Source organism: Notamacropus eugenii, chromosome 1, assembly GCF_028372415.1.
Source record: "Notamacropus eugenii isolate mMacEug1 chromosome 1, mMacEug1.pri_v2, whole genome shotgun sequence".
NCBI classification, from domain to species: Eukaryota; Metazoa; Chordata; class Mammalia; order Diprotodontia; family Macropodidae; genus Notamacropus; species Notamacropus eugenii.
The window spans coordinates 456,004,023-456,020,122 of NC_092872.1; positions in this window are offsets into that span (position 1 = coordinate 456,004,023).

Below are 16,100 nucleotides of genomic sequence, written 5' to 3' on the forward strand. Positions count from 1 at the left end.
GATGGTAAGCATTGTTCTTCCTCATCAGAAAGGAAGGGAGGAAATGCCTGTTCACCATGAGAGTAACCTTCTATAGTCTTATTTCTTTTCCCTTTTCTGGGCATTTTCCCAGCCAGTGACTTGACCTCTGAATATTCTCCTCACACCCACCTCGCCTCCTGATCCTCCCAGCCAGCGTTTGGGGTCTGAGATTCAAATGCTGCTTCCAGCCTTAGGGCTTTGGGCGGGGGCAGGGCTGCTATTCAGTATGAGATTATGTTCAGGTGGTCAGGTAGGGGCAGGGCCGCCTCTCAGGCTCAGTTCCCTCAGGGGGTTTATGCACAGACCTTCCACAATGGATTCAGGCTCCCGCCCGCTTGGGGAGCCCCGGTCTGCAGCCGCCTCTCAGCTTCTACCTCCCGGGGGGGCCTGAATTATGGGGGCACCCCACTCCCCTCTCGACCCACCAGAGACTCTCTCACCGACCCCCGTCACCTGTGGGTGGAGGGACTTGTGTGGCCGCTGGAGATCCCGTCCCTGAAGTCTGCTCGGATCTGTTTCTCTTGGTGCCGTGCCTGCGGCCGCAGCAGGTCTGGGCTGGGCTCCGCGTCTGCAGTGCAACGGACCTTTTGCGAGAGGTTTGCAGGTCCCTCTGTGGGTGGAGGGACCTGCGTGGCCTCTGGAGATCCCGTCCCTGAAGCCTGCTCGGATCTTTTCCTCTTGGTGTCGCGGCTGCGGCAGGGCAGCACTCAGCTCCCAGTCCTGGCGCCCAGTCCGCAGCGTGAAGGCCCCCCCCGCAAGAGGTTTGCAGGTCTCTCCAGAACAGAAATCTCCCTTGCTCCAATGTTCTGTGGCCTCTGGGTGCAGAATTCGCTGTGAGTTACTTCCCTGTAGCCATTCTATGGGTTGTGGGTTCGGAGGTATGTGTATGTGCGTCTTTCTACTCTGCCATCTTGACTCCGCCCGCCAGGGTTGACAATCTTGATCAATATATGATGTCTCTGTTTGAGAAGGTGTCTCTGTTTGGGAATTTGTTTGTATCTTCCACTAGAATGAGTGGACATTCCCAATGAAAGTCAGGCAAAAGACCATGGGAATGAGTAGTGGGAATGCCTAAACCCCAGCTTGAGTGGAAAAGAGATGATTTCCTGGGCAGTAGCAAGTTCGTGGAAGGTCTGAAGACTCAGCATCCTGGATTGAGGAGGGGAGATATCCTAATCTGTATTAACTTTTCTAAAAACTGCAAATTAATTTTTCTTCTGGAGAGAGTATAAACTCTTTGGGAAATGGGACTCACCAAAATGTGTGTGTGTGTGTGGGTGTGTATGTGTATAGGTCAGCTCTACCTGAGGGAGCTCATTTCCCTTCTAAGAGGAGTTGAAGCCACAGATACAGCTAAGGAAATCTAGTGTTGCAGAATGATGGTATGTTTCAATTCTTCATTTCCAAGTTCAAATAGCCTGAGCTTCTCTAGCAGGTGTGTACTGGGGCTTGAACCAGTTTGCAAGAACCAGTTGTTAAATTTCTACTGTGAGTGTTTACACATTAGAAATCATCAGATGCTACAATAAGTCTGAACTTAGTTTATTGTTTTGTTGATTTGTCTAGATATAAAAAAGTAATGGAGAAAATGTTAACAAAGTGGACTAAACTTAAACATGTCATATATAATTTTTTTCAGAAAGTCAATATTTAAATATTCACCAGTTACCCAGCTACTCTTCATTTATTAAATCATCTACTTTCCATGAATAAAAGAATTCTTGAGCAGAGTTATAGCTACACTTGGAAAGTTTTCTTCTTTTCTCTTATATTCTTTTTAATAAACTTAGGCATCTTTAAATCCTTTCCCCTCAATTTAAGTTGGACAGTTCTGAAAATTCTTTATGGCTGTTTAAAAAGGCTGGGTGTGTGTGTGTGTGAAGTTTGACATTACATGCTTGGCTTCTAGCTGAGCAACCTTGAGTAGCATAGTCCTAGTGAAGGGTTATTTGATACAAAGGAGAAAGGGAAGGAAATACACATTTGTGGCACCTACTTTGCACCAGGCAAAGTGCTAAATGCTTTGTACAAATATTTTCTCATTTGAGTCTCACAACTACCCTGTGAGGTAAGTACTCTCATTATCCCCATTTTATAGTTATGGAAACTTAGACAAATGGAGGCGAAGTGATCTGCCCCATGGCAGCACAGTGAGTAAGTATTTGAGGCCAGATTTGGATTGAGATCTTCCTAACTCCAGGCCAGGTGCTCTATCCACTATGCCACCAGCTGCCTCTGTACCTAGAGTCAGGAGGGACCTAGGTCTGAATCTGAGATTTGACCTTTATTTGTTCTATGACCTTGAGTATCCCTTTGACCTTCAGTTTCCTCTCCTGTAGAACTGGGATGGTATTACTTGTACTACGTACCTTGTGAGGAAAGTACTTTGAAAGTTCTAAGAAGTACTGTATGAACAGAAACTATTATCATTTTTACTCCTAATGGGCATTTACTAAATTTTTGTTGTATTATGTACGTATGTATAGGTGGATGCATGGATGGAGGAATCAGTATGTAGATGAGTAGGCGGATGCTCTACCACAGGTTGCTTCTCAATTTCTGCAGATTAGAGAGAAAAACAACTAAGAGGAGTAAGATATGTGAAGCTTGAGGGTAGCCTTGGAGATAGAATTTTATAGTTTGTGAAAATATTTTCCCTTAACACTCTGATCCATTGCTCTTCTAGGTCAAGAAATACCTCTTTCTTTTCCTAACAGACTCTATCCTGAACAAAGAGAGATTGAGTTTGGAGCTCTCCCTGGGAGAGTTTGAGACGGCAAACTTTTGCTCTCCTGACCTTGGCAGAGATGTAAGACATTAGGGTCCAACTGTTAACAGACACTGGGTTTAACTATTTCAAGGGCACAAGTTTCTAATAGGGGAGGCTTCCTGAGAGATTGTTTGGTGCTATGTCTGACCTGAATGATGGTTTCTTCATCCCTAATCTCTGCTTCTAGCAGAGACTGACGCCTAAAGGTGTCTGTCTGGATGGTTTTACTGGTTCATTTGTTCATTCATTTATTCATTGTAACATTTACTTGGTGCTTGTGATTGGCATTATGTCATATATTTAACTGAGCATTTATCAAACATTTAGTCGAATCTGCTACTGTCATTCATTCATTTGCTTATCAATTCAACAAACAGTGAATATGCACTTTGTGTATGTGTGTGCAGTGTTCAAGTAAAATGCTAATTTTGGAAGATGACACCTTTTATGTTTGCCCAAAGGGCTATAAATTCAGGTTGACACTGCCTTCATCAGGTAGGGGGTCAGTCAAGAGCTTTGAGTTTATTTTACTACTTTTCCTGCATAATCTTTCAGTCTAGGGCATACAGCATGGAGATGAACATGTACTAAGTCTCAGGCTTGTTAGGAATTTTTATCTATCTAAAAAAGCAGGAAATTAGGCACAATTTCTAGCTTAAGAACTTTAGAAAGAAAATGCTCAATTATCCCCTTATGTTGAATAATATGTTGTAGGGATATGTGCCATGGAATACTACACACTATGAAGAATTAAAATTCAGTACCATTCCATGGATGATGGAGGGGCACATGCTGGATGCAAGCAGGTTATAACACCTAATAAATGAACTCAAAGCATTTTAAAGAAATATCTTATAGAAAAAGAAGGGCAGTTGGTCATTTGGTGAAAGTGAGGGATAATTGATATATGCCCTGGGTGCTCTATTGTTATCCTGACAATGTCAAGAGACAATGAGACAGCTTTAGCACTTCATGGGGCTCTCCTGTGATGAATCTATGGGAAGATAGAGGTGAAGATTCTACTTCTAGGCAGCAGTGGATGGACTGTGATCTGCCCTGTCAGAGAGAACATTGACATTGATGGGAACACAGATCCAGTTGAACATTTAAGTTGAATAGCACCTTTTCCAAAAACAAAATTAGGGTTGACTATCTTGATTCTTTGCACAAATCACTAAGTTAGGAGCCAGTGTTGTCTCCCTCCCAAGTTCTACACTTTTATTCATTTGCTAAGGGCTCTGCTTCAGGTCTGTAATTTCTGAGACATTCGTAGGAACAGGGAGTCAGTGTTATCAGGGATGAGGAATGAAAAAGAGCAAGGTCAAGTCTACAATGTCCATCTGCCCAAAGTCTGCACATACTAGTGGAACTACTGATAAGACAAGAAGAAAAGAAGGGATTCAGAAAGAGAATGAGACATCATTTACATCATGGAGGTCAAAGAGCTCCTTCCCAGGATGAGAACTGACAAAACTTCACAGCATGCCCTGGTGAGGGATGAGAATCCAAGGGAAGCCACAGGATACATAACACAAACTTTCATTGATCACCACATGCATGATGTTTCCATGATAGCTCTGTCTAGGAAGCCATTAGTACTTGTGAGAAGAGACTGCTGTATTTGACAATAGTTGTTTTTTTTTTTTTTTTAAGATGGTTGCATTAAAAATACATCTGAAATTCAGGACACAAAGGATCTAAATAGTGTTATTAAATTTCTTGTAGAAGAATTTATCCGAGGATAGCTGACTGCTTTTTGCAGAAACATTGGAGAATTTCACTTGTTGCATGGAAGCAATACTCTGGATTCTTCTCAATCTCTTGTCCCTGCTGTCTGTTTGTCTGTCTGTCTCTCTTCCTTTCTCTCTCCCTCTCTCTTTTCTTTTTACACCTTCCCACTTCCCTGGGTCTGCTAAGGAGACAAGCATTATTAAGTTGCAAATATACTGACGCCAAAAATAGAAGAGGGAGCCTTATAAACATTTTGCATATTTTGGTTGAATTTGTTGAAAATAGTACAAAATATGCTCACAGTTGGCATCTAGAATGCAAATATTAGGAATCCAGGCCCTTGATGCATTATGGTTCTCCACAGTGAGGGATGGTGTATTCCAGTAGCTCTTATGTGAATTCTTCATTTGGTAAAGTGACAATAATATCAGTGACTTGCTTGTACAGTACATGAGGAAGGTACATGTGGCCATGTGACAGCACCTCCACAGCCGTTCCATTGGAGAAGAACTTAGTGTGCAGCCGGAAAACAACAAAGTGAAGTTCTAACATCAGGAAAGCTACTGGTTTTTTAAATGTATTTCCTTTTCTCTATGTATTCTCCCCTCCCCATTAAAAAAAAAACAAAAAAACCGAGTTAGGAGATCAAAGCTCACAGAGGGGCTTTTGGATCTAAAGCCACGTCCTTTCATGTTCCTGTACAGGAAGGTTAAGTGTTGAGCTTTTAAGTGAGGAAATAAGCAGTTTGTGTGAGAGGCTTGCTAGAACTCTCTACCTACCCAAAGCTTAAATGTGCCTGACTGGTTTTTATGGCAGACAGTAAATTAGTCTTCCCTTTCCCTCTGACAGGTGAGAAGCAGCTCTCCCATGAACAGTGGCTATCACCATACATCTGGCACCGCACAGGTGAAGCTTTCCCATTCAGAATGATGACTGAAAAAGAAAAACAAGATGTCTTTCCCGGTTATAAATTTAACTCTTCTATGATTAGTCTGGGTCCAATTAGGACACCCCTGGGGTTCAGTCTATGGCTGAAGCACAGGTTGAAAGCCTGATTAGCTCAGGTCTCTTGATACTTGTTCTTGGTAGTAAATGCTGGCACATAGAGTATTGATTTTCATTTAGATATCTTAATGTTTCCAGACAATCCCAGCAGATGTGGGCTGAACTCAGATCCGCGCGAGCACGGCGCATGCGGGGGGGGGGCCTATAATCTGCGAGCATTTTTCTTGCTTTTTTGTTTCATTTTTCCTAAACTTAACTGATTTGGAATCAGGAGATATAAATGAAAAATGCAGAGTTGCCCTATCAATCATGGCATGAGCAAACATTGCCACTGCCCTTTTCTAACATCCTATTACCACCGGGTAGTTGGCTAGTCAAACAGGAATAAAAATTACACGGCAAACATCATAAGTTAGGCTTGATTTGTTGAGCAAGAGGCCTGACAATTCGGTAAGAGTTATATACCTCGGCTTCGCTGAAAATCAGCCTTGTTATGGCTCTGGTACGTCTATAAAGATTGTTCATTTCATATAAAACAGCTACCTGCACTGAAAGGCCTGAGAGGAAGAATGATGCTGGTTATAAATATAGAGGAAAATCTATTTGTCTGCCCCTTCATGCTGTTAGCAAGTCACACAGTGCAGCCCTTCTGCTATTCCTAGGCAGCAGGGGGAGTTTTCCACGGCCACCTTTGGCTATCATCGGCTGGCCTGGATCGTAGCACATCATCCCTCTTTGTCATATGAGATAAAGCAGTGAAGTGTGACCACTGGCACTGCATTGCACTCTGCCCACCAGGAGGACAGTAATGATAATGAAAAACTAGACTGAGCCGCGTGGAAGCCCGATGAGAAGGGAAGGCTGTCTGTCGGCCGGCTGGGAGAACCGTTAATGTCAGAAAAGATAAATAGAAATTTTTAGAATTGGTTTGGGAGGGATTTTTATAGGGCAGGGTTGTATTCCTTTAAAGATACATTATCGGACTGTTAAATCTGATTTCAAGCTGCTGGGTAATTAAAATGATTAACATTCTTTACTCATGGAGTTCGATTCATTAAAGTTTTAAACGCCCTTTATGTTCAAAATCGAGGAACAGCACATTCATGTTGACTTATGCCACTAATCACTCAATTGGGCCTTGTGTTCTGTTTGCTGGAAGTCTTAAAACCAACCATGTCCCTTCCCAAACTCTGGGAGCACATCCACTAGAAAGCACCAAGCTCTGACTGTCACCCTATGCTCAACAAATACAATTTCAAAGAGCATTTATGAAGCGCCTACTATGTCTGGGGTGTTGTGCTTACACATGTCTTTTTTCATACATGGAGAAGAGGAGGGGAATTTTTCCTTAAAAAAGGAACCCCTAAGAGGGCCCCTTCAAGATAACTTCCTCCCTTCTTTCTATCAGAAATATCCATGCTTCCCAGATACCTAAAGCACTATGTCTTCTCCTCTTAAGAATCAGGGAGCTGGAGCAGGAGTTCATAGTGTTCAAAGTTAAAAGATACCTTAGAGAGCATTTAATCCCATTCCATCTTTCTGTAGATAAGGAAACTGAGATCCGGAGAAGGTTAGGAATTCTGCCAAGTCATATAATTAATGTGACATAGCTGAAACTTGAACCCAGGCCTCTTGGTTCCAATGAGAGTACTCTTTCTACCGTACATTACTGCGTCCTTCTATCTTTTTCTTTTAAGTTTTAATTTATAACAAGCTTTATTTATCCCTTTGGTTTTTACATCATAGTCATGTCTGGATATCTCCCTTTCTACAATGAGTCCTCCCTTTAAACAAAGGAAAACTTATGAAGCTTACAGTAAAGATCCTTCTCCTACCTCCCCAGGCTCTATGTTCAGATGGGCTTTATCCAGTTATGGGAATGGTGGTCAAAATGATTTTTTTTTCTTCCACTCAGAATTTACTCTGGAAAATTTTAGAATATAGTTGGTATCCAGATCTCTACCAATGTGAACAAATAGATTCCTTATATTTAGCACCGTACTAGGTGCTTAATAAATGCTTATTGATTGATTTCCAAGATTTTCTGTAACTATTCAAAGTAACAAATAGGACTGGGTATAGAACAGCCCTTATTTTGCCCCACAAAAACTGAAGGTGCAAAAAAAACTCTTAGAAATTGTCCATAAACAAATGCAAAAATTCTAAAAAGGGACTTCTAATAGCCCATAAAAAATGGACATTGCAATGGGTTTCCCTTTGCCTCAAAGTCCTATCGAGTCACGTTCCTCTACTCCTCTGAAGACTCTTGGTGCTACCTTGTGGTTGTGCAATTAAGATCTCTTCAAACTCTAAGTCTGTGATCCTATGAACATTTCCTTTGGATCCAAATCATTCAAACAACTTGTAATAACTAAGGACAAAGCCCAGGTACTTTGTGCCTTCTTCCATTCCTTACAACTGCTCTGTCAGGAATCAGGAGACAAGTGGATGATCCTTTTACCTCTAGAAGGTTCATTGCTCAGAAGATTTTCCTTTTCTGGAGAGAAGTTTGGATCTCTAAATGCTTGAACTTGAGCATAGTATCAAAGCGACCTCTTGTAAGTCAAGGCACATGTCACCCAAGAAATCTTCTTTGCATAGGAAGCTATGCACTCTAGGAAATTCATCTTATCTGGCTAGAAGGAAAGATGATAGAACTCCAAAATTGGGGTTACTCTTGAGATTAAACACAAAGCTGGTGCTGGCCAGGAAATTACCTTCCTTGGTGCAGAGGTCCAGAGTCTAAGATCACACTGCATAGGACATGATCTCTGCTTTAACTAGGAAACAGTGATTCAAGAATAACATTATCCGTGAACTCCCCTCTCAAACCATGTGAGTAAACACATGTCTACCTCCACCATATGTCTCTCAAAAGCCTCTGGTAATGGCTGCTGATGGTGATTGTAGTTCCAACTGTTGTTTCTCTCCAGAAGAAGGGTGGAAGGGAAAGTGTTGAAAAAGGATTCTGAGTTCTCAATGGAAATTCCTTTTTAAGGCCAGTACACAGGAGGTGGCTCCTTCCAATCTGTACAGCCAATAATCCAACCTGACCAAATAAGTGTAGTAGCCTCAAGATGAATTCACCTCATCACTGAGTCCTCTTCCTCAGGGGGAACCAAGGGAAACAACCAATTCTTTGTGTAGCCTCTATTCTGGACATTTTAATGAGAAGTATCCTTTGTCTTCTCAACAAGGAGCTAAGAGGTCATGTCCATTCAATTTATAAAGAGATGCTATTAAGTCTCAAAATAAAGGCTTACTCTCCACAAGATCATAAAATTCAAATAAAAGCTCATTTCCCAGTAAGCTCAAGTTGATTGGGAGAGTTTCTTCAATCATTCTCTTATATAATCAATAAAAACCACCCAACAGTAACCATCTGAACATTTTGTGAAGCATTTTGCACATCTAGTCCCACACATTTTAATCAAAAGGAAGAAAATATTGCTTTACTGGAACTAAGATTTGTTACTACAATTAATTACTCAGGGTTCAATTTTATTTGTTATTCTTTCAGTTTAATTGATTATACCATCATGAATATTGTTCTCTTGGCCCTAGTTACTTCACTCTACATCAATTCACTCAAGTTTTCCTATATTTCCCTGTATTCTTCATATTCACCATTTCTTATGGAATAATAATATTCCTTTATACCCATATACCTCAATTTCTTCAGTCATTCCCCATCAATGGATACATACTTATTTCCAGTTTTTTGCTGATACAGAATGTTGCTATAAATATTTTGGCATATATGGGGGTATATATTTTGGTGCATATAGGGAAATAGATGCACATAACATTCTGTCCATTATCTTCTTGAGTGATATACTAGATAGAGGAGTCTCTGGGTAAATATGAGCAATTTAGTACTTTGCTACCTTGTTCTTTTTGCATGTGTTCAACCCTGTTTTGTCCATTTCAGATAACAGTGGAGATCATTTGATGCCTATTCCATCTACACCTTCTTTCATGTTTGTATACTTATCTTTTCATGTGCCTCAATTACGACAAATGTTAAGTTTCAACCCTTCTTTCTCCTTTTTACATTAGCACATTCATTTTATCCTCTCTTCCCCTTTTCCAAATCCTCAGAACTAAACCAATTGACTCCAAGTCCTCTGTTTTTCTTATTTTATTGCCTTTAATAATCTTTGAGTACATTAATGTTCCGAAAGAATACTTGTTTCTTCTACCCCTATTAGAATGTTTGCATTGTATCATCACACAGTTCATTCCAACTATTCAAATAAATTCAACTGCCTAGATTTCTGTAGAATCTTGTATTTATATTTCAAATTTCCTCATCTATGTTCTGGCCATCAGAAATACCTGAAAATTCTCTATTCCATTAAAGATCCATTTCTCCCCATTGCATCACACTCAGATATGGATAGTAAGTTTTTGTTGTTGTTGTTGTAAACCTATATCTTTTGCCTTTTGGAATATCGTATTTTTAAATCTCATGCTTATTGTAGAAACTGCCATATTTTGTGTCATCCTAACTATAACAGTTCATGTTTCTTTCTAGATGTTTGGAATATTTTTTTCCTTTGGCATGAATTTTGGCTATCACATCCCTGGGACTTTTCCTTTTTGAGGTTTTTCAGGAGGTGATCAGTGGATTCTTTCTAGCTTTATTTTGCCCTCTGGTTTTAATGGATCTGAAGAGATTTCATTTACGATTTCTAGAAATACAGTATACAAGTTTCTTTTCAATCATCATATTCAAGGAGTTAAAGGATTCTTAAATAGTCTTTCTTTTACTCATTTTCCAAGTCCAACTTTTGTTTTTGTTTTTGGAGGCAATTGGGCGTAAGTGACTTGCCCAGAGTCACATAACTAGTAAGCTATATAAGCTGAAGTCAGATTTGAATTCATGTCCTTACTTCAGGGTCTATGCTCTATCCTTTTCACTATCTAACTGTCCCTTCAGATATTTTAGATATCAGATATTTTATAAGTAGCTAGATGGCTCAGTGGTTAGAGTGCTGGGCCTAGAGTCAAGAAGACCTGAGTTCAAATCTGGCCTCAAATACATACTAGTTGCATGACCCTGGGCAGGTCATTTAACCTCTGTTTGCCTTAATTCAGTGGAGGAGGAAATGACAAATCACTACAGCATCTTTGACAAGAAAACCTACATGGACAGTATGGTTGACATGGTCACAAAGAAATAGACATGACTGAACAACAACAATTTTACATTACTTTTATTTTTAAATATTTTGTTCTAATATTTCTCGCTATCTTATGGACCCATTGATATCAGTTTCATCTGCTCTAATTTTCAGAGAGACCATTCTTGAGTAAAATTTACCACTTTCAAGGAAGAGTCAAGATGGCAGAGTAGAGGCAGCAACTCAGAGAAACTTTCCCAATATTTCCCTCAAAACAGCTTTAAAATGCTGCATCAAATCAAATTCCAGAGTGGCATAGCCAATAAAAATTTGGGATGACACATTTTTCTAGCCTATGAAAATTTAGGACATTGGAGGAAAGATCTGGGATACCAGGGTATGGGTTGACCCACAGTATACATGGAGTAAACACTACTGTTGGACTTTGGAGGTAGTTGCAACAGCAGCAGTTTTGGGGACTCAGTTTAGAGATGGTAAGAGGGTTGGGCAACAGGTCAGAAAGAGATTACTATGAGCTCTGAGTTGACAATGGGTGCAGGACTAGGTGCTATTTAGCAAATTCATTGCCTGTATGTATTTCTAGGTCACTATTCAAGGGCAGAGAGGAATGTTTGTGGCCAGTCCCAAGGGAGCAGAGACCACAGTCACAATTTCAGAGCAGAGAGGAGCACTAACACTTATATCTGTAGGGAAGCAGAAACTCTTTTGGAGTAAGAAACAGAGGACAGACAAAAAGAGCAGTGATCATACCTCTCCCAATATCATACCATCCTGGAAGCACTGAAAACTTACAGAACCCCCAGAACTAGCTCCAAAAAGAACAGTATGAAAAAGCCTGAAGCTTGAGACAGTGCCTACCCACCCCTAGGTGAGCCTAGGCCAACTTTAACATAAAGTTCAAAGTCAAGAAATAAGCTGGAAAAATGAGCAAACAACAACAACAAGGAATCTGAACATAAAAAATCTACTAAGACACAAACTCAGAAGAAGAAAATAATGTGAAAACAACTATAAGCAAAGCCTAAAGGAAAAAAAAAAGAGCAAATTGGACATAAGCCCAACAAGAACTATTGGAAGAGCAAAGGAAAAAGATAGGAGTGGTAGAAGAAAAACTGGTAGAGTGAGACAAAAAAAAATTATAAAAAGAAAATCAACAACCTATTAAAAAAAGCAAAAAGATACAAACATACTGAAGAAAACAGCACTTTAAAAAATATAATTGGCCAAAAGGAGAAAGAGGTACAAAAGCTCACTAAAGAAAATAATTCCTTAAGAATTAGAAATGGAGTAGTGGAAATTAATGACTACATAAGACACCAAGAAATAATAAAACAAAGTCAAAAGAGTGAAAAAAAAATAGAACTCTTAAATATCTCATTAGAAATAAACTGGCCTGGAAAATAGATCAATGAAATATAATTTAAGAATTATTGGACTACCTGAAAGCTATGATTGAAAAAAGAGCCTAGACATCATCTTTCAAGAAATTATAAAGAAAAATCACCCCCGTATCTTAGAACCAGAGGGTAAAATGGAAATTAAGAAAAAATATATATCACTTCCTGGAAAGGATTTCACAATGAAAACTCCTAGGAATGTCACAACCAAATTTCAGAGCTCCCAGATCAAAGAGAAAATATTACAAGAGGTCAGAAAGAAACAACTCAAAAACGATGGAGCCATAGTCAGAATTACATAAGATTTAGTAGCTTCCACATTAGAGGAATGGAGGGCTTGGAATATGATATTCTGAAAGGCAAAGGAGTAAAAACTACAACCAAAAATAATCTATCCAGAAAAACTGAGAATAATCCTTCAGAGAAGAAAATATGTATTGAAATGGAGGACTTTCAGGCATTTCTGATAAAAACATCAGAGCTGAATGGAAAATTAGATATTCAAGCATCAGATCCAAGAGAAGCATAAAAAAGGAAACAAGAAAGAGTAATCTTAAGGGACTTAATAAGGTTAAATTATTTACTTTCCTATATGGTATCATTATACACGTAACACATAAGAATTCTATCATTATTAGGGCTGTTAGAAGGATTCTTCATAGACAGAAAGCACAGGAATGAGGCTATTATATTGGGGTTAACTAAAAAATAATGAAGAGGTTAGGAAGCTGGCTGCACTAGGAGAAGGGTGAAGGGAGAGGAAGAATGGGGGAAACTGTCTTTCATAAAAGAGTCACAGAATGAAAAGATTTTATAGTGGGTGGGGAAATGGAGAGGTAACAGGTAACATTCAAACCTCATTCTCATTGAATTTGATTCAGAGGAGGAAGAATATACATGATATATATGCATATACTCTGCTGGATACAGAAATCTATCTTACCAACAGGAAAGTAAAAAGGGAAAGGGATAAGGAAAAGGGGGAGTATGAAAGAAGGAGAGTGGATCAAGGGAGGAATTGGTCAGAAACAATACAGATTTTTAAAGGAGGGACAGGGTAAAAAGAAGCAGAGAAAAACATAGCAAAATAGGATGAAGGGAAATATATAATTAGTAATGATAACTGTAAATGTGAATGGGATGAACTCATGTATAAAACAGAAGTAAAGAGTAGAATGGATTAGAAATCAGAATCCAACAATATGTTGTTTACAAAAAATACACTTGAAACAGAGAAACACATAAAGAGTTAACAAAGAGAAATATACAAAAGGACTGGAGCAGAATCTATTATGCTTCAGCTAAGATAAGAAAGGCAGGGGTAACTATCATAATATCAGACAAAGCAAAAGCGAAAATAGACCTAATTAAAAGATATAAGCAGAGAAAATATATTTTGCTAAAAAGGGACCATAGACAATGAGGTAATATCAATACTAAACATAGAAGTATCAAATTATAGAGGATTCAAATCCTTAATGGAAAAGTAAAATGAATTACAGGAGGAAAGGATAAAACTGTACTAGTGATAGACCTCAACTTTCCCCTTTCAGAATTAGATAAATTCAACCATAAAATAAATAAGAAAGAAGTTAAAGACATGAATAAATTTAGAAAAAACAGACATGACAGACCTCTGGAGAAAACTGAGGGGGAATAAAAAGAGGTATACTTTTTTCTCAGATGTAGATGGCACCTTAAAAAATTGACCTTGTGTTAGGACATAAAAACCTCACAACCAAATGAAGAAAAACAGAAATATGTAATATAGACCTTTTAATCATAATGCAATAAAAATTACATTTGATGAAGGGCCTGGAAAGCAGAAATTAAAGATCAATTGGAAAATAATGATCAAATCCTAAAGAATGAGTGTTCAAAGAACAAATTATAGAAACAATAGATAATTTCATTAAAGAAAATGACAGCAATGAGACAATATACCAAAATTTGTGAGATGTAGCCAAATCAGTATTTAGGGAAAATTTATATTTCCAAATGCTCTTTATCAATAAAAAAGAAATAACAGATCAATGAATTGGGCATGAAATTAAAAAAAAAACTAGAAAAAAAATTAAAAATCCCCAATTAAACTCCCAAAGAGAAATACTGAAAATCAAAAGAAAAATTGATGAAATTGAAAGTAAAAACCCATTGAACTAGTAAAACTAGGAGCTAGTTTTATGGGGAAAACAATAAAACAGATCAACCATTGCTTAATTTGATTTAAAAAAGAGAGAGAAAGAAGAAAATCAAATCACTGATACCAAAAATGAAAAGGGTGAACACACCACCAATGAAGTTGAAGTTAAGGAAATTATTAGGAATTATTTTGTCCAATTATGTGTCAATAAACCTGACAATTTAAATGAAATGGATGAACATGTACCAAAATATAAGGTATGTGAATTTAGAGAAGAGGAAATAGAATACCAAATTAATTCTATCACAGAAAAATAAATTGAATAAGCCACAAAGGAGCTCCTTAAGAGAAAAAATCCCCAGAACCAGATGATTTACAAGTAAATTTTACCAAACATTTAAGGAATAATTAATTCCAATACTATATAAGCTTTTTGAAAAATAAATAGGTAAAGGAGGTCCAACCTAATTCCTTCTATAATACAAACATGGTTTTGATACCTAAGCCAGGGAGAGTAAAAACAGAGAAAGAAAACTATAAACTTGTTTCCTTAATGAATATCAAGGCAAAAAATTAAATAAAATTTAAGTAGGAGATTACAGCAATATATCACAAAGGTTACGTACTATGACCAGGTAGAATTTATATATCAGGAACTCAGGACTGGTGCAGTATTAGGGAAACTATCAATATAATTGACCATGTCTATAACAAAAACTAAAAAAAGTATATGATTATCTCACTAGATGTAGGAGAAGCCTTTGGCAAAATACAACACCAATTCCTATTAAAAATACTAGAAAGCACAGGAATCAATGGAACCTTTCTTAAAATGATAAGCAATATCTACATAAAAACTATCGGCAAACATTATCTGTAATGGGGATAAACTGGCTGCCTTCCCAGTAAGATCAGGACTGAAGCAAGGATGCCCATTATTACAACTGTTACTCAATACTGTACTAGAAATGCTAGCTATAGCAATAAGACAAGAGAAAGAAATTAAAAGAAGAAAAAGTCATTGGAAAAACAAAACTATCTCTCTTTGCAGATGATATGATGGTAAACTTAGAGATTCATAGAGAATCAACTAAAAAAAACTAGTTGAAACAATCAATAACTTCAACAAAGTTGCAGAATACAAAATAAGCTCTCATAAATCATCAGCATTTCTATATATTACCATCAAAATCCAGGAGTAAGAGATAGAGAAATTTCATTGAAAGTAATTGCGGACAATGGAAAATATTTGAGAGTCTACCTGCCAGCATGGACCCAGGGACTATATGAAAATGATTGTAAAACACTTTTCACAGAAACAGATCTAAACAATTTGAGAAATATTACTTGCTTATGGGTAGGCCAGGTCAATATAATAAAAATGACAATTCTACCTGTTAATTTATTTATTCAGTGCCATACCCATCTACTAAAGAACTATTTTATAGAGCTAGAAAAAGATAGTAATAAAATTCATTTAGAAGAACAGGAGGTCAAAAATATCAATGGAATCAATGAAAAAAAAAGTAAAGGAAAGTGATCTAGCAGTTCCAGATTTCACACTATATTACAAAGGGTAATCATTAAAACAGTCTGGTACTAGCTAAGAAATAGAGAGGGGGATTAGTGGAATACATTAGGTATACAATACACAATAGTAAATGACCACAGTAATCTAGAGATTGACAAACCCAAGCTTTTGTATGTAAAAACTCACCATGTGACAAAAATTGCTGGGAAAATTGGGTAGTACTTTGGCAGTAACTAGGGATAGACCGACCTTTCACACTGTATACCAAGATAAGGTCAAAATGAATAAATGACAAACAAACCCAATGCAAACAAGATTAGGGGGGAAGCAGAAAACTGGGAAAGAATTTTTGCAA